The sequence below is a fragment of the Ranitomeya imitator genome, chromosome 3, assembly GCF_032444005.1.
Source record: "Ranitomeya imitator isolate aRanImi1 chromosome 3, aRanImi1.pri, whole genome shotgun sequence".
Classification (NCBI taxonomy): Eukaryota; Metazoa; Chordata; class Amphibia; order Anura; family Dendrobatidae; genus Ranitomeya; species Ranitomeya imitator.
In genome coordinates, this window is record NC_091284.1 from 198,473,793 (window position 1) to 198,494,429 (window position 20,637).

Genomic DNA, 20,637 nt, shown 5'->3' on the forward strand with positions numbered 1-20,637 from the left:
TTTCCCGAGGGTAAGAGGAGAAATTCGACCCCAAAAGTTGTTGTCCAATTTGTCCTGAGTACGCTGATACCCCTTATGTTGGGGGAAACCACCGTTTGAGCGCATGGCAGAGCTCGGAAGGGAAGGAGCGCCATTTGGAATGCAGACTTAGATGGAATGGTCTGCAGACGTCACATTGCGTTTGCAGAACCCCTAATGTACCTAAACAGTAGAAACCCCCCACAAGTGACCCCATATTGGAAACTAGACCCCCCAGGGAACTAATCTAGATGTGTTGTGAGAACTTTGAACCCCCAAGTGTTTCACTACAGTTTATAACGCAGAGCCGTGAAAATAAAAAATCTTTTTTTTTCCCACAAAAAATATGTTTTAGCCCCGAGTTTTGTATTTTCCCAAGGGTAACAGGAGAAATTGGACCCCAAAAGTTGTTGTCCTATTTGTCCTGAGTACGCTGATACCCCATATGTTGGGGTAAACCCCTGTTTGGGCACACGGGAGAGCTCGGAAGGGAAGAAGCACTGTTTTACTTTTTCAACGCAGAATTGGCTGGAATTGAGATCGGACGCCATGTCGCATTTGGAGAGCCCCTGATGTGCCTAAACAGTGGAAACCCCACAATTATAACTGAAACCCTAATCCAAACACATCCCTAACCCTAATCCCAACAGTAACCCTAACCACACCTCTAACCCAGACACACCCCTAACCCTAATCCCAACCCTATTCCCAACCGTAAATGTAATCTAAACCCTAACTGTAACTTTAGCCCCAACCCAAACTGTAGCCCTAGCCCTAACCCTAGCCCTAACCCTAATCCTAACCCTAGCCCTAACCCTAGCCCTAACCCTATCCCTAACCCTAGCCCTTACCCTAACCCTAACCCTAGCCCTAACCCTAGCCCTAACCCTAGCCCTAACCCTAGCCCTAGCCCTAACCCTAGCCCTAACCCTAGCCCTAACCCTAGCCCTAACTCTAACCTTAGCCCTAATGGGAAAATGGAAATAAATACATTTTTTTAAATTTTTCCCTAACTAAGGGGGTGATGAAGGGGGGTTTGATTTACTTTTATAGCGGGTTTTTTAGCGGATTTTTATGATTGGCAGCCGTCACACACTGAAAGACGCTTTTTATTGCAAAAAATATTTTTTGCGTTACCACATTTTGAGAGCTATAATTTTTCTAGATTTTGGTCCACAGAGTCATGTGAGGTCTTGTTTTTTGCGGGACGAGTTGACGTTTTTATTGGTAACATTTTCGGGCAAGTGACAGTTTTTGATCGCTTTTTATTCCGATTTTTGTGAGGCAGAATGACCAAAAACCAGCTATTCATGAATTTCTTTTGGGGGAGGCGTTTATACCGTTCCGCGTTTGGTAAAATTGATAAAGCAGTTTTATTCTTCGGGTCAGTACGATTACAGCGACACCTCATTTATATCATTTTTTTATGTTTTGGCGCTTTTATACGATAAAAACTATTTTATAGAAAAAATAATTATTTTGGCATCGCTTTATTCTCAGGACTATAACTTTTTTATTTTTTTGCTGATGATGCTGTATGACGGCTCGTTTTTTGCGGGACAAGATGACGTTTTCAGCGGTACCATGATTATTTATATCTGTCTTTTTGATCGCGTGTTATTCCACTTTTTGTTCGGCGGTATGATAATAAAGCGTTGTTTTTTGCCTCGTTTTTTTTTTTTTTCTTACGGTGTTTGCTGAAGTGGTTAACTAGAGGGCCAGTTTTATAGGTCGGGCCGTTACGGGCGCGGCGATACTAAATATGTGTACTTTTATTGTTTGTTTTTTTTATTTAGGTAAAAAAATGTATTTATGGGAATAATATTTTTATTTTTTTTTCATTATTTTGGAATATTTTTTTTTATTTTTTTTTACACATTTGAAAATTTTTTTTTTACTTTTTTACTTTGTCCCAGGGGGGGACATCACAGATCGGTGATCTGACTGTTTGCACAGCACTCTGTCAGATCACCGATCTGATAGCAGTGCAGGCTGCTTCACAGTGCCTGCTCTGAGCAGGCTCTGTGAAGCCACCTCCCTCCCTGCAGGACCCGGATCCACGGCCATCTTGGATCCGGGGCTCGAGCAGGGAGGGAGGGAGGTAAGACCCTCGCAGCAACGCGATCACATCGCGTTGCTGCGGGGGGCTCAGGGAAGCCCGCAGGGAGCCCCCTCCCTGCGCGGTGCTTCCCTGCACCGCCGGCACATCGCGATCATCTTTGATCGCGGTGTGCCAGGGGTTAATGTGCCGGGGGCGGTCCGTGACCGCTCCTGGCACATAGTGCCGGATGTTAGCTGCGATAGGCAGCTGACACCCGGCCGCGATCGGCGGCGCTCCCCCCGTGAGCGCAGCCGATCGCGCTGGACGTACTATCCGGTCCATGGTCATAGGGGCCCACCCCACATGGACGGGATAGTACGTCCGATGTCAGAAAGGGGTTAATGTTATGTAAAAACAATAATTTCCAAATGAAAAAAAATGCATTTAATACAAAAATGTGATTTAAACAATAAGTCAATTGATTATACAGTTAATTTAAATATGTACTTCACTATAGCAAGGTTGAGCAGACTGCACTTTCTTATACTGTAAAAAAAAATAGAAACCAATGTTGCCAGTCTAGTGTATTCCGAAAGAAAACTTTTGTTGATGCATTCGGCAAATGCCATAGGAGTTTACTATCTGCATATTAAATTTATTAATTTATTTCTACTTGGAAATATACTCTTCAAAATTGCAATTTCAACACCAAGAAAGAAAAGTTGTGGAATCATGAAAATAACAGGATTAATAGCATGTTAATGGTATGTAAATTATGAAAAGAGAGGAACAAAATTTTCAAAACATCTCGATTTATTCAGTATCAAGTGTGGGCTCCATGTGCAGAAATACAAGCACTTACCTGCATTGGCATATTAGTCATGAAGTTATTAATGGTTGAGGAATATTCTTCCCATCTGAATACAGTATTTCACGCAAATAATCAAGATCCACTGCTGGCAGCTGCCTTTGCAATTTCCAACAAATGAAGTCACAGATGAGCTCGATGGGAGAAAAATCATGAAAACACTTAAGGCCTTGGAAGCAAATTTAGGTCATGCAGGTTGGTCACTGCTGAATAAGCATCATACAGCCTGGCATTGTTGTGCTAAAAAACAGCTCGTGGGACACTTAGGAGAAATGTCTGTACCAGTGGTTCTACAATTCATCCATTTTATACTACAAGTTAAATTGGAAGTCACATACCAAGCCTAAGACCTCAAAGAGGGTCTGCCCAAACCATTACGGCCTCATTTCCATAAATGAAATATTCCATAAATTTCTGTATATTCAAATGATGATTTCTCTGTTTTTGAGGAATGTAACAGTCATGTAAAGATATTGCTGGAATTGTCGCAGAAAGATCTACGTGCGCGCATAAATAGATTGAGGGGTGAAATCCTGCTAACAGATGCCCTTTAATAATTTGTTTGTGGATAACGCACCTACATTGCTTTTGATATGTTTTTGTTACTTTTTATTACCCTGCAAAACCCTGGCTGTAATACGTGCTTCCTAATTTAAGGCCTGAATAGTGTGACAACAGAGAGGCACCATTTCCAGGATCAAGTAGGAAAAGCAAGATACAGGACAGTGCCTGTAAGAGTAGTCATACGTGTCTTTGAGCTTTACAAATGGAAAATGTGACTTTTCACCCACAATACTATCAGGCTTTGCAAGCTTTGTTGTTTTCAAGGTAAAGCTTCACTTTACACAGACTATTATTACCTCTTTTTTCATTTTTAACAAACAGATGAAGATTTATGTGAGCTGTCTGAGGAATGTGTCTATTGTGGGGTATATAAGACATTGGGAGACTTTGTGGACAGGTGTAATGACTTCAGTGTGAGAAGATTCGATTCAGTAGGATTCTGTGGACTGCTGATCTTCTGTCAAAAGAAGCCACGTTGAGATTTGTTTGGAATATGTGATCATTTTAATTTGGTACTACTTTGTTGATCATGTAAGTTAAAGTGTGAGGTTCCTTGCTGAGAACAGTGCCCTTTGCTATAAAGACTGAAACGGTGGCCACATTTTCATTGCTGTGGTGTGGTCAGGAACAATTCCATAGTGTGTAGTGACTTTGAGGACCTACAGAGGTGCTAAACAGTTCAGTATTGAATGGCTGGTAACATTATTTCGCAGTCAGAGTAATCTAAGAGTAGGGCTAGCACTTTTGAGATCTCAGCAACAATGAAGAAAGGACAAAAACTGGCAGCCACTCTGGAAGTAAGTCATCGGTTCATTGTAGTATCACACAGTCCCTGGACACGGGAAAGAACTAAGCAAGAAAAGAAACACAAGGTTAAGTTTAGCAAAGTTTTAAAACCTTTAACATTGAAAAACAGAAGACCCAAGTCCTATCTAATACGTCCTTTGCTAAAATACTCTGGTGACTTTCACAAGTGCTCCGTGGTATCAAGGTAACTTAATCTTCTTACAGATCTAATTTATTGGAATAAGTAACACATGGCATAGGTTATAGTAAACTTTGGAAAATATATCAGTTTCTTAGATAAGTTATTTCATCTATGAACAGCCCACGTTTTCTCATAAAGTCTTCCAAGTAAGTTTAAAATTAAGACTTGCCAAAAATGCAAGTTTCCATCTTGGATTAGCTGTGATAGCCACTACTAATCTATTTATGTTCTTCCTGGAAAGCTGAGCTCAGTTCAGGCTTGCTGCTAGTAACATTAAAGAAGACGACTCATAATAACTTTTAATCTGTAATCCTTTCTAATTATCCATATAATGTAGTTTTTGTATTATAATACTTATTAATTGCCATCTTCCTAGTTACACACTATTACTATTACAGTATTAATACACACCCCTGTTACAATGGCAAGTTTTTGTCATGTAAAAAAATCATGATTAGAAGAATAAGTCTCAGAACTTTTAATGTTACCCATAATCTGTATAACTGAAAAATAAACAAATCTTTGCGGATTGAAAAAGAAATATAAAGAATTAAAATAATGTATTTGTACACCTTTGAACTATTGATTTGCTGAAGTACCCATAGACTTTGTCACAGCATTCAGCCTTTTTGGGGTAGAAGTCTTATCAGAAAAACACATCTAGTATTGGTGATCTTTGCACACTTTTTCTATAAGATTGCAAGGGCATCTCTTGCATAGAGCCCTCTTCAGGTCAACCAATCAATTTTCAATCTGATTCAGATCTGGGCTGTGCCATTCCAAAACTTTCTTTTGTTTATTTGTAGGTATGCTTAGTTTTGTTACAATGCTGAAAGGTGAAATGCCTCTTCACACTCAGCTTTTTCGCAGAGGCCTGAAAGTTTTGTTGCAAAATTGACTGATGTTTAGAACTGTTCATAATTCACTCCACCTTGACTAAAGCCACTGTGTCAGCGGTTGAAAAACAGCCCCAAAGCATGCTTCCTCCACCATGCTTCACTGTGGTTATGGTGTTCTTTTGATGATGTCTAGTGTTGGCTTTGTGTGAAATGTATATTTTGGAATTATGGCCAAAAGTTCAGCACTAGTGTAATTGCAAAAAAAACCCACCAAAACACACACACAAAAAGTGTAATTACATCATAACACGCTTTCCCACATGCATTTGGCAGATTGATGTAGGTTTTGCAAAAAAATAGCTGGGCTTAGTTGTTTTTCTTTGTAAGAATAGGCTTCCATCTTGCCACTCTAATCCACAGGCTAGACATATGAAGAATATGGGAAATTGTTGTCCCATGCAGCACATCACCAGTACTTACCAGAAATTCCTGCAGCCCTTTTAGGTTTGCTGGAGGCCTCCTTGCAGCTTCCAAGACCAATTTTCTTCTTGTATTTTCATCAGTTTTTTGTGAGCTATCCAGTTCTAGGTAATGCCACTGTTGTGCCAAATTTAAGACATTTCTTGGTGACAGTCTTCACGGTGATCTATAGTATATCTAATGCCTTGGAAATGTTTTTGCACACTTCTCCTGACTGAGAACTTTCAACAATGAGCTGCCTTTGCTGTGTTGTAAGCTGTTTCTGAACTATTGCAATAAGATGAAACTAAGAAAGTGTATGGATAATCCTAGATCCTTGAACAAGCTAACTTTTATATAGGGTTAATCAGGATCACTTTAAACGTAGGCAGGTTCTGTGTCTTGTTTTCAGGCTACTCTGTATTATTCTCCTGGGAATTACAACACCTTGATAAAAACCATACAAATTAGGACTCAAAAAAGTCTCATATTTCTGGAACGCCACCGTGGATTTGAAAAAATAAACAAAAGAAACAACAGAAAAAGCGGGAGCAGCGGAATAAAATGAGAGAAAAAATATAATGACCATGGTTTATTTCGACTAGCCATTTTTTTTATAATGTGGATAACTTTATTCAACATTTCTAGATTCCAGCGGACAGTCACCAACACGATTAGATTATTCAGCCTATATGTAAAAGAAAAAACTTCATTACTATATTAAATGTTTGAGATAATAAAATGAATGCAAGCACCATCCTTGGGCATCATTGTGCACATTCAGCTCCAGGCTCCAACACTTTTATTGCATTTACTTTGCACTGTTTGTATGTTTGTCTGGAGTTAAAGACACATTTTATTTCTCGAAATCCCATTTAAATCTGGATATTTAGTTAATATGTATTATTGAAAGCTGGTAGGAAACTATATAAGATCATTAAAGCGTTGTTGTCTATGTTGTTGAGTTCATGAAATGCATCGTTTGTTCCAGAGTTCAGTCGTGTGTGAGAAATGCTGAATTTCAGGTGCTGCCAGCAGACCGACTCCAGCTTGTGTGCCAGCTACAAATGTTTGCCCTAGGGATATAATCTGTGGCCAAGAGTTTCAATTACACATTGTTTCCTGTAATCTTACTTAATATTGTAGCCTTTGGCTGCCTATAACAAATAGGGAGCGATGCTCTCAATAGAAATGAGGAAATTGTGTGGAAGCTGTTTGGCTTTCCCTGATTAGGGCTCTCAATGCAGTGACGTGTCAATGAAATAGCCTTCTAATATACTAGCATTCAGTGCAGTGACCCACTAATGAAATAGCCTGACAGTGTTATTGACTGTTATTTCATTAGTATATCAAAGCTGTAGCCTGCTAATGAAAAACAAATATTAACACAGTGACCTGCCAACTCGAGCATATGCAGATTCTGTGACTACCTAGTGCAACAATGAATTAAGCCCTTCTCCCCAAGGCCATTTTCCATTTTTCGTTGTTTCCTCCCCTTCTTCCAAGAGCCATAACTTTTTTTTAATTTTTATGTCAATATAGCCGTATGAGGGTTTGTTTGTTTGTGTGGCACACACAGACACAAAATGAAAATAATGAGTCAATTTTTCCCATTTTTATCTGGTTTCAGGTGTTATTTTCATATTGCTTGCCACAAGTGAGTTAGAATGAGCATCACATGGTTGAGACACAGTTATTTAACCACAATTTTTTCAAAGGTGCCAACCATCTTTTCAGGACTATTTTTGAGCTTTTGTGTGAAATTGTGTCCAATTTGCCTTGTACATTTTCTGTGTGTAACAAAATATGTGTAATTGTAATAATTTTCTTTGAGAAATACTTCATCTTCTGGAACAGTTTTAAGGGTGCCAACAGTTTGGGCCATAACTATACATCATATGTCATGAAGGGGTTAATAAAGCCAAGTCCCTAATTGAGGTTCTTAAAGGGAACTTGTCACCCCCCAGGGCCTATTTAACTAAAAGAGACACCTTCTGCAGCACTAAGGCTGCATTCTGTGAAGGTGCCTCTTATGTTTTTGATCCCTACTAACGCTGAAATACTCACTTTTATAACTTGCATGCCATACCTGTATTGAGTCCGGGGGGTACGTTTTTTCCCCCTGACTCAGCTGCCTCGCAGCCGTCCCTTCACCCACCGGGGTGCCGCCTGCTTTCTGTCTTGTGCCATCACCGGTGCCTGTGCTCTGCTATTATTTCTTGGGCATGCACCATGCGCGCTGCACTGGAACTTACATCAAGTGATGTAAGTAGATCGCGCCTGCGCACAGTGCCAGAGTCCCAGCCTCGCAGTGTGAATAAATCATAACACACTGCGGGGCGGGATCTCAGGCTTCCGCTACACGTAGGCGCGATGTCAGTACATCAGCTGATGTGAGTTCCAGGGCAGCACACACAGCGCATGCCCGAAAAATGAGAGGACAGCGTAGGTGCTGGTGACATGAGGAAACACAGAGGAGCTGGCACCCAGTGCACTGAGGGGATGATGGACGGCTGCAAGGTGGCTGAGTCGGGGAGAAAACGCACCCCCCGGACTCAATACAGGCATGGCTCGCAATTCATAAAAGTGAATATTTCAGCGTTATCAGGGAGCAAAAACATAAGAGCCACCTTCACAGAATGCAGCCTTAGTGCTGCTGAAGGTGGCTCTTTTACCTTAATAGACCCTGGGGAAAGTGGGGGGGGGGACAGGCTCCCTTTAAACAAAATCCAACTCAGTCACTTTGTTTTTGGCACTAATTCTCTTGTCAGTCATGCCGTTAGGCTTTAGTAAGACAGTTCTTGATTTTTACCACGTTCCTGGATTGGAACATATCTGTGAATCACAATATGGACAAAAGTATTGGGACAAATATACATTTCACTTACAGTAGCTCTTATTACCTCCCATTCTAAATCGATAGGCATTAATGTGGAAAAGCTCTCAATGTTCTAGAAAAAAAATTCTACAAGATTTCGAAAAGTGCCTGTCGGAATCTTTGCCCATTCGTCCAGAGGAGAATTAGAAGAGATAACACAGTGACATTTACAGTACCAGGATTATCACCACTGTCAGGAGTTATAGGAACATATAATAAGAGACTGTTATAATAGTTAGAATAAACCAGAGGATTCATTGTATACCTGCTATTGTATATTGCATGCTGTAATTACCCTGTTTTGCATTATTATCCTTGCTATAGTTACTGTCCTTTCCTGCCACATCAGGGAAATAAATAGTTTCATTGGTTACTTCTGCTTTATGTTTGTCATTGCGTTGCATCCGGTCACCTGCTTATGTAACACCCCAGGTAACCGGTTGTTACAGTGATGTTGCCTTCCTTTCGGGGAGGGTGATGTCACGCTTGGAGGCAAGGGAGATTCTTTCTATCAGGTAAAGTACTCACATTCAACACATCTGAATCGAGGCCAGGAGGGGGAGCTCAGGACCCGGATTCAGGGGAGCTTCCTTAGACTTTATGTATCCTGGTCTGGAGGAGGAGTCAGCCATTCTGAGAGAGGAGAGGAGTAGGACGTCTGGAACAGACAGAGGGGCTGAGCAGCCACGAGGAAGCTGCAACCCCTGGAAAGAGTGATAACTTGAAGGAGTTAAATGGTGGAGGAGCGTAGAGGAAAGGAGCACAGAGGAGGAAGAGGCTCAGGAGGGGAACAGGGGAAGGACACCCTAGGAGCCAGAGCGCAGAAACCGGGTACTTGGAGCCCGAGGTCGTGTTGTTCTCCAGGACGCGCGACAGAACCGGAGGGCATAGGACTGTATGTCAATGGCCCACATCAAGTCTGAAGTGAAGCAGTAACCTGAGAGCCCGGGTCATGATAGAGACCCTATAAACAGGCCTCGAACTGCCTATCTTACAGACATGTCTTAGGAAAGGAGAGAGGGGACTTGCAACTAAGCTTCAAGCAGCAGGTAACTTGCCAACTAAAATAGCGCAAGTAGGAAAGGCTTCCGGACCTCACCTGGGAGAGGGATCTGCTATTGTCTAGAAGCTGGCCGGACCACAGCTACCCTGCACTTGGTATCCTGGATTGACGACTGCTATCATCAGTAAACCAGGTAAAGACTGCAAACCTGTGTCCTCATCCTTTGCCATACCATCCACCACACCATCGGTGCCCTACCTGGGAAGCGCAGGGGACCCCACTTCAGCTGTAGGAAGCGTCACCATCTTGCTGCATACCATCACCCCAGAAGACCCCTGTAAGCAGCGTCGGTCCTCACTGACCGAACAACACAGGTGGCATCACGAACAATAAACATTATCCACAATAAAAGACCTTTCCCCTTTAATTGGGCACCCAGGGCCACGGACCGGGTCTTAGCCATCATAACATCCCCTTTAAGACCGGACTCGGTAACGAGTACCCCGTTTCCCTGGTGGGTGGGTGACTCACTTACATCTGGACAAATGGATATCTAATGTGTATGGCATAAAGGGTTATTAGTATTACCATTTTTCATGATAGTTACAATTTTATTTTTTGTTCACTTCTCATTGCCTAGGTTACTGATCACTGCTGCAGTCTAGTAATGGCCGAACATATGTAATGCTTACAAGCTCTAACCAATTGATCATGTAAGTACTGTTCTAATGCTGCCTGGGATCAGTGTAGTGCACTGTTATCTAATGATCCTGGACCACTTTGTCGTTACATCTGATATTGTGAAGGCATATCAGGATCAGAGAGTGCACAGTTCAACTCGGTAACACTTTGATGCTGTTTTTTGGCCATGTCAATCAAGCAGCAGTGTGGAAAGCTTGGAGGGTGGTCAGCGGGGGGGCTCCTGCTGAAGCTGATGGGACAATCTGTTCATTCAATATACACATGATAGTTATTTAAGTCTTAACCCCTCAGTGACAAAGCCAATTTGGTACTTAATGACTGAGCCAATTTTTACAACTCTGACCACTGTCACTTTATGAGGTTACAACTCTGGAATGCTTTAACAGATCCCGCTAATTCTCAGATTGTTTTTCGTGACATATTGTACTTCATGGTAGTGGTAACATTTCTTCAATATTACTTGCGATTATTTATGAAAAAAATGGTAATATGGCGAAAAGTTTTAAAATTTTGCAATTTTCAAACTTTGAATTTTTATGCCCTTAAATCAGAGAGATATGTCACACAAAATAGTCAATAAATAACATTTTCCACAAGTCTACTTTACATCAGCACAATTTTGGAAACAAAATTTTTTTTTGTTAGGAAGTTATAAGGGTTAAAAGTTGACCAGCAATTTCTCATTTTTACAACAAAATTTACAAAACCATTTTTTTTAGGGACTATCTCACATTTAAAGTCACTTTGAGGGGTGTACATGACAGAAAATACACAAACTTGACACCATTCAAAAAACTACACCCCTCAAGGTGCTCAAAACCACATTCAAGAAGTTTATTAACCCTTGACGTGCTTCACAGCAACTGAAACCATGTGGAAGGAAAAATGAACATTTAAGTTCTTTTTGCAAACATTTTACTTCAGAACCAATTTTTTTTATTTTTACAAGTGTAAAAAGAGAAAATGAACCACTGCATTTGTTGTGCAATTTCTCCTGAATACGCCGATACCCCATATGTGGGGGTAAACCACTGTTTGGGCACACTGCAAGGCTTGGAACAGAAGGAGCGCCGTTTGACTTTTTCAATGCAGAATTGGCTGGAATTGACATCGGACGCCATGTCGCGTTTGGAGAGCCTCTGATGTGCCTAAATAGTGGAAATCCCCCACAAGTGACACCATTTTGGAAACTAGACCCCTTAAGGAACTTATCTAGATGTGTGGTGAGCATTTTGAACCCCAAAGTGCTTCACAAAAGTTTATAACATAGAGCTGTGAAAATAAAAAAAATCGCATTTCTTACAAAAAAAATGATCTTTTCGCCCATAAATTCTTATTTTCACAAGGGTAACAGGAGAAATTAGACCATGAAAGTTGTTGTGCAATTTCTCCTGAGTACATCGATACCCCATATGTGGGAGTAACCAACTGTTTGGGCGCACGGCAGAGCTTGGAAGAGAAGGAGCACCGTTTGACTTTTTCAATGCAGAATTGGCTGGAATTGAGATCAGATGCCATGTCGCGTTTGAAGAGCCACTGATGTGCCTAAACAGTAAAAAAAACACAAGTGACACCATTTTGGAAACTAGACCCTTTAAGGAACTTGTCTAGACATGTGGTGAGCACTTTAAACCCCCAGGTGCTTCACAGAAGTTTATAATGTAGAGCCATAAAAATAAAAAAATCACATTTTTTCTACAAAAATTTATTTTCCCCCCCAATTTTTTTTCTCACAAGGGTAACAGGAGAAATTAGACTGCAATAGTTGTTGTGCAATTTGTCCTGAGTACGCCAATACTCCATATGCGGGGGTAAACCACAGTTTGGACACACGGCAGAGCTTGGAAGAGAAGGAGTTCGTTTGACTTTTTCAATGCAGAATTGGCTGGAATTGAGATCGGATGCCATGTCGCGTTTGTAGAGCCCCTAATGTGCCTAAGCAGTGGAAACCTCCAAAAGTGACCCATTTTTGGAAACTAGACCCTTCAAGAAACTTGTCTAGATGAGTGGTGAGCACTTTAAACCCCCAGGTGCTTCACAGAAGTTTATAATGTAGAGCCCTGAAAATAAAAAATCGGAAGCGAAGTAGTGACGTTTTAAAATGCAGACTTTGATAGAATGGTTTGCGGATGTCATGTTGCATTTTCAGAGCCCCTGATGTACCTAAAAAATAGAAACTCCCCACAAGAGACCCTATTTTGGAAACTAGATCCCCAAGGAACTTATCTAGATATGTGGTGAGCATTTTGAATGCCCAAGTGCATCACAGAAGTTTGACGCAGAGCCATGAAAATAAAAAATCATTTTTCCCCACAAAAATGATTAGCCCCCGATTTTTTTCATTTTTGCATGGGTAACAGGAGAAACTGGACCCCAAAAGTTGTTGTCCAGTCAGTCCTGAGTACACTGATACCCCATATGTGGGGGTAAATGTTGTGAATTCTGTTGTCGCGCTCCCTCCTGTGGTCATGAATGTTACTTCGGCTGGTTCTGTCCATGGACTTCCTCTGGTGGGTGTTTCTGAGTTTCCTTCCACCGGTGACGAGGTTAATTCGTTAGCTAGCTGCTCTATTTAACTCCACTTGGATCTTTGCTCCATGCCACCTGTCAATGTTCCAGTATTGGTCTAGTTCACTCCTGGATCGTTCTTGTGACCTGTCTTCCCAGCAGAAGCTAAGTTCCTGCTTGTTTTTCTTTGGTTTGTTATTTTTCTGTCCAGCTTGCTATTTTTATTGTTGTCTTGCTTGCTGGAAGCTCTGGGACGCAGAGGGAGCGCCTCCGCACCGTGAGTCGATGCGGAGGGTCTTTTTGCGCCCTCTGTGTGGTCTTTTTGTAGGTTTTTGTGCTGACCGCAAAGTAACCTTTCCTATCCTCAGTCTGTTCAGTAAGTCGGGCCTCACTTTGCTAAATCTATTTCATCTCCGTGTTTGTATTTTCATCTTTACTGACAGTCATTATATGTGGGGGGCTGCCTTTTCCTTTGGGGAATTTCTCTGAGGCAAGGTAGGCTTTATTTTTCTATCTTCAGGGTTAGCTAGTTCCTTAGGCTGTGCCGAGTTGCATAGGGAGCGTTAGGAGCAATCCACGGCTATTTCTAGTGTGTGTGATAGGATTAGGGATTGCGGTCAGCAGAGTTCCCACGTCCCAGAGCTCGTCCTTTATTATCAGTAACTATCAGGTCATTCCGTGTGCTCTTAACCACCAGGTCCATTATTGTCCTGACCACCAGGTCATAACAGGTAAACCACTGTTTGGGGGCACGGCAGAGCTCAGAAGGGAGGGAGCACCAATTGACTTTTTGAATGCAAAATTGGCTGTCGCATTTGGAGACCCCCTGATGTACCTAAACAGTGGAAACCCCCAATTCTAACTCCAACCGTAACCCCAACACACCCCTAATGCTAATCCCAACCCAAACCATAACCCTAATCAAAACCCTAATCCCAAAACACCCCTAACCCTAATCCCAACCCTAATCACAACCCTAACACCAAAACACCCCTAACCCTAATCCCAACCCTAATCAACTCCCTAAGCCCAACACACCCCTAATCATAATCTCAACCCTAACCTCAACCCTGATCCCAAACGTAACTCTAATTCAAACCTTAACCCTAATACCAACCCTAACCCTAATCCCAACCTTAACCCTAATCCCAACCCTAACCCTAACTTTATCCCCAACCCTAACCCTAACTTTAGCCCCAACCCTAACCCTAACTTTAGCACTAACCCTAGCCCTAACCCTAACTTTAGCCCCAACCCTAACCCTAACTTTAGCCCCAACCCTAACCCTAGCCATAACCCTAGCCCTAACCCTAACTGGAAAATAGAAATACATACTTTTTTTTATTTTAGCATTTTTTTCCTAACTAGGAGGGTGATAAGGGGGGTTATTTACTATTTTTTTTAATTTTGATCACTGTGATAGGATCTCACAGTGTCCAAAATAAAACAAGAGGAAGAATCTTCCTCTGCCGGCGGGCACATCACGGCTGGCGCACTGCTCATGCGCCCGCCATTTTCTTCCTGGAGGAAGAAGCCGGCGGCCAGAAGGGGAAGGAGCAGGACCCAGGGACACTGGTAAGTATGATAGGGTCCCCTAATCCCCCTATTTCTCTGTCCTCTGATGTGCGATCACATCAGAGGACAGAGAATGACATGCCTTTTTTCTTCTTTCTGTGGTCGCCTGTAAACGGTTATTTACCAGCAATCACAAAACGGGTCGGTAAAAAACGACCCTGATCATGTTCTTTGGGGTCTCGGCTACCCCCAGCAGCCGAGACCCCAAAGATCATCCGGGTAGCAGCCGGCGGGCACACTGTGCATGCACCCGCCATTTTTTTCCTGGAAAAAGATGGCAGCGCCCATCGGGAGCCACAAGGAGCATCAGGGGAGATGGGTGAATATCGGGGGCTATCGGGGACCCCATTTCTCTGTCCTCTGATGTGCGATCACATCGGAGGACAGAGAAATTAAATGGGAAGTTGCGGTTTGTTTGTTTTTGCGGCCGCCGGTAAACGGTTATTTACCGGTGATTGCAACCCGGGGGTCGGTAAAAACCAACTCGAATCATGTTCTCTGGGATCTTGGTTGCCGAGGGTAGCTCCCAGAGAAATTCCAACTCTGGGGGGGCGCTATACACTTTTTCCACAGCGCCATTAATTAATGGTGTTGTGGTTTAAGTACCCTTAACTGCCGCCGTTAAAAGGCATATTGGCGGTCGTTAAGGGGTTAATAGAAAAAGAAAAGCATTATGAAACATTAAAGTCTTTTGGGAAGAGTGCAAGCTCTTTATGGTATTCAGTCCAACCAATAATCCAGAAAGAAGATAGGCAGATCTCCAAAATGGAAGAATGTTCTTTTTATCTACTCATTTTTGGAACATTTCAACTCTTCTTGGCAAAAAATGCTTGGAAGTGACTCCGGCATTGCAGGTGTTAAAACTGCACAATGTAGGGAGATTAGAAAGAACACTTTCTTCTACTTTGGAGTGATGCCTACTTTCTTTTTTTATATTGATCTTTTTATCTGTTTTCTAGCACTACATTTATATAGGTAAATTCTAACACATAGAAGTGAATTTAGTACATACAGATGTTACCATGGGTAGGATTTATCCAGTGATCACATTGTTACAGTAAATACACTTACCGGTGCTGTGTGTGCATCTAGCTCTAGTACAAGATATATAGATTTGGCTTGCGGTTCATTCATTTGCATTTGCGTGTTGTGGTCATTTGCAAACCAGGTGACTAGTGCAGAGGTGGTGGCATGACTGAGTCTGTGTGATACAGTAGGCAGAGACTGGAGGAGGAGAAGCCTTGTGAAATGTTTGCCAATACTCTTTGCAAAGATAAAGCATATTGCATTGGAAACATGAAGGTCTAAATGGGATAATCATTATATTATCATGAAAATACTGAAAGTACCATTTTGTTCTGTCTGGGGTTTAACTTACCAAAATCCTATTATTCTGAATCCAAAGCCTAAATTCACATGGCATGAACAGGGAACTTTTTAATATTGGAAGCAGTTGAGTTTTATGAATCCATGCAAGTGACATTTTGATTAGTAGAATATGACTGTAGAGTGACTCTCAATGACCCCAGCTCCTAGTGGTTATAAAACCATATTATACTGTCTATTCATTACATTTTTTTACAAAGCAATAATGTGGCTGTTGTCAAAAGGTCAGAAGAAGATCATCTTTATAAGCTTTAACTGAGATCTTCATCCTATATAGCAATAATGATATAAAGAAAGCTCAGTGTAATAGTTCAGGTAATTAGGTTATCACAAATCAGCCAAAGGTCTTGGTAGTGATTTTATGTGTGGTACATTTTAACCTGGCAAACTTGGATAAAGCAATGCATATCCCTGTATGCTGAGATGGTTATCAAGGTTCATAAATGCGAACGCGCAATATGACTTTTTGTTGGAATAATGCCTATTATTGTATGTGTTGCAACAACTACTATTTACTACTGCTTAATAGGGCAGGAGTTTCTGTCTCCAGCAATAGTGCTATATTGACAATAATACATAGTTAAGAAAAAAAAAAAGAAACCAGGAAGTTCCTTCTCACTGTGTGTGTAGCTGGAGAACACTTTCACTTTGCAAGCTGACAGACAAGATGCTAAGATTAGTGATGAGCGAGTATGCTTGTTACTCGAGATTTCCGAGCATGCTCAGGTGATCTCTGAGTAATTTGGGTGTGCTCAGAGATTTTGTGTGTGTCGCCGCAGCTGCATCATTTGCGGCTGTTAGGGAATCCCCACATGTGTTCAGGCTGTCTAACAAACAGGCAATTCCCACATGTATTCAGGATGTCTAGCAGCTGCAAATAATGCAGATGCGACAACACAAACTAAATCTCCGAGCACGCCCAAAATACTCGGAGATCACCCAAGCATGCTCTTAAATCTCGAGTAATGAGCATACTTGCTCATCACTAGTTAAGATCCTAAGCTAAAAGATATACCAGTTGTAAGCTGTGTTATCTTTGTTCCTGAATAAGTATATATACACTGTTGAATGGCTGGACAGTATAGAGATTAATATGCTGCCGTTCGGTTAAAGAAGCTCCATAGACTGGGCCAGTAGCCAATGCCGGTTCTCACACTACACTTTGCAAGAACCTGGCTTCTGTGACGAGTGGTAACATTACCACTGATCATTCTGGCTCTTGTGCTGCCCTCTGTGTGACACAGCAGCAGCTGCAAACTGTGGTAACCTTACTGATGCCACTGCTCGTCACAGCTGCCGGATTCTAGCGGAGCGCAGTTTGAGAGCTGGCATTGGCTGCTGCCCAGTCTGTGGAACGGGGCTCCATACACTGAATGAAGAAGAGGGGATAGTCGTGGGACCTCCATTTTCCATTTTCCAAAAATCCACACGTACCAGTGAGGATTTTTTTTTACAAGTAGGTGAAAGAGGGAAATTGTCCGGATGACAGACACCTCTTTAGTACTAACCTCAGGGCTTGATGTCAGCGACAGCTGCTGACATCAACCTCAGAAACCCATTACCCCAAATGCCAACGCATCAGGGCAATCGGGAAGAGCCAAGGCTATGTTCCTATACTGAGATAATCTTATAATACTGCCCCTACTGTGTACTGTGTAATGTGTGGGACCATGCAGGAACACGGTCTGAACATGGGCAGAGGAGGAAGCAAAAGAGAGTATACAGATAGCAGGGTAAAGCACGGTTTTACCTCACAGAAAAAATGTCTGCTATTCTATATTGTAATGACTGTATACTCCTTTCCTGCCCATGAGATGTGGTATGACCAGACCATGTTTCTGTACGGTCAGACACAGTCATTACAGAGTACACAGAAGGGGCACATTTGTAAGATTATCTCAGCACAGGAGCATTTTTTGTTTAACACATCCATTTGAGGAAATTATTATTATTCCAAGAGCTATAGATTACAACACACTTTGTTCATGGAACAACCCCTTTATTTCGAGTTTTTGATGTGTATTTTTGCTACATCTTACAGTTCTAACAAAATAGATGGGATTCACAGAAATCTTATGCCCACTGGCCTTTTTTTATGCATAAACTGACCTGTGGTGCAAGTTTGAAATCCGCAACACGTTCTTTTGCAAATATGCTTTATGTGCAGATTTTACACATAGCTTTTTAAAAAAAAACAAACATGTGATTCCACTGCAGAAATAATAATAATAATCTTTATTTATATAGCACCAACATATTCTGCAGCGCTTTACAGTTTAACAGTTTCAAACACAAAAGTCATAAGTAACAACGTTAACAATACAATAATTAAAGCGAAATAAGACACCCCTGCTCGTGAGAGCTTACAATCTACAATGAGGTGGGGGAGATACAAAGCACAGGTGGGTATTTACCATGATGTATTTACAATGATGGTCCAGCCATCTTCAGGGGGTGGGGGATAGATGGGGATAGTGAATGGGCTACACACACACACAAACATAAAAAGAGTTTGATTAGTGAATGTGATAGGCCGCTCTGAACAAATATGTTTTGTGCGAGCACCTAAAACTATGCAAATTGTGCATGGTCCTAATATCTTGGGGCAGAGCATACCAGAGGATTGGCGCAGCACGGGAGAAGTCTTGGAGTCGGGGGTGGGAGGTACGGTTTAGAGCAGAGGTTAGTCGAAAGTCATTTGCAGAGCGCAGCGGTCGGTTAGGCCGATAGACAGAAATGAGGGAGGAGATGTAAGGGGGTGCCGCACTGTGGAGAGCTCTGTGGGTGAGAACAAGTACTTTGAATTGTATCCTGTAATGAATGGGTAGCCAGTGTAATGACTGGTGAAGAGCGGACGCGTCCGAGTAACGATTAGCCAGATGGACGACCCTGGCTGCTGCATTAAGGATAGACTGGAGAGGGGAAAGTCGCGTGAGGGGGAGGCCAATTAATAGAGCATTGCAGTAGTCCAGACAGGAGTGGATCAGGGCGACAGTGGTTTTTTTTGTTGTTTCCATGGTGAGAAAAGGGCAGATTCTAGAGATGTTCTTTAGGTGTAAGTGGCAAGAGATTGTATATGGGAGGTGAAGGAGAGATCGGAGTCGAACATAACACCCAGACAGTGCGCCTGCTGCCGGGGTGTTATTATGGTGCCACCCACAGAAACACAGTAAACAAGCATGTAATCCACACATGACTTTATCAAAAAGATTTGTCCAAGTCAAATACCAGGAAGTATAAAAAATGCAGGGTTTTAATTTAAAACATGAAATACCAAAGAGACCAAAACAGCAGCGTCAAAAACACATTAAAAAGTTGCGTAAAAATTATACTGAAAAACACAATGAAAATAGGTACAGAATGTTGCAGAAAATTTACAATATCAAACACTCTTCAAATACTCATCATGGGAACTTGACCTCTTAACGACTTATGACCATGTCTGTCATAAGTCGTCTCTCTATCTTTAACTCCTTTACACCTTGGAATTTTTCATTTTTGTGTTTTCGGTTTTTGCTCCCTTTCATCCCAGAGCCAAAGCTTACTTATTTTTCCATCAATATAGCCATATTATGACTTGATTTTTGCGGGATGAGTTGTACTTTTGAATGACACCACTAATTTTACTACAGGTGCTTCTCACAAAATTAGAATATCATCCAAAATGTAATTTATTTCAGTTCTTCAATACAAAAAGTGAAACTCATATATTATTTAGAGTCATTACAAGTGATGTATTTCAAGTGTTTATTTATGTTAATGTTGATGATTATGGCTTACAGCCAAAGAAAACCCAAAAGTCATTAACTCAGTTGAATACTTTATAACACCAGCTTGAAAAAAATGATTTTAAAATCCGAAATGTTGGCCTACTGAAATGCATGTTCAATAAATGCACTCAATATTTGGTCAGGGCTCCTTTTGCATCAATTACTGCATCTATGCGGCGTGGCATGGAGGCGATCAGCCTGTGGCACTGCTGAGGTGTTATGGAAGCCCAGGTTGCTTTGATAGCAACCTTCAGCTCATCTGCGTTGTGGGGTCTGGTGTTTCTCATCTTCCTCTTTACAATACCCCATAGATTATCTATGGGGTTAAGGTCAGGCGAGTTTGCTGGCTAATCAAGCACATGGCTCCCCAAACCATCACTGATTGTGGATACTTCAGACTAGATCTTGGAAATCAAGGTTCAGTCTGTTTAGAAAGGATCGTAAAAATCGGAGAGGAGGAGGGGTTTGTCTCTATGTAAAGTCTTGTCTAAAGTCCACTTTAAGGGAGGATATTAGCGAAGGGAATGAGGATGTCGAGTCCATATGGGTTGAAATTCATGGAGGGAAAAATGGTAACAAAATTCTCATTGGGGTCTGTTACAAACCCCCAAATATAACAGAAAGCATGGAAAGTCTACTTCTAAAGCAGATAGATGAAGCTGCAACCCATAATGAGGTCCTGGTTATGGGGGACTTTAACTACCCGGATATTAACTGGGAAACAGAAACCTGTGAAACCCATAAAGGCAACAGGTTTCTGCTAATAACCAAGAAAAATTATCTTTCACAATTGGTGCAGAATCCAACCAGTGGAGCAGCACTTTTAGACCTAATACTATCTAATAGACCTGACAGAATAACAAATCTGCAGGTGGTTGGGCATTTAGGAAATAGCGACCACAATATTGTGCAGTTTCACCTGTCTTTCACTAGGGGGACTTGTCAGGGAGTCACAAAAACATTGAACTTTAGGAAGGCAAAGTTTGAACAGCTTAGAGATGCCCTTAATCTGGTAGACTGGGACAATATCCTCAGAAA

The 20,637-nt window shown here is 41.7% G+C and overlaps 1 long non-coding RNA gene across 1 annotated transcript in view; it reads left to right on the forward strand.

Annotated features, from left to right (window-relative positions):
* The first annotated feature begins 4,411 nt into the window (after nucleotides 1-4,411).
* LOC138671993 (uncharacterized) overlaps nucleotides 4,412-20,637 on the forward strand; it is a 165,995-nt gene continuing 149,769 nt past the window's right edge. The window contains exon 1 of the long non-coding RNA XR_011319520.1: nucleotides 4,412-4,482. This is a non-coding gene — a long non-coding RNA (uncharacterized lncRNA). The remainder of the gene's footprint in view (nucleotides 4,483-20,637) is intronic.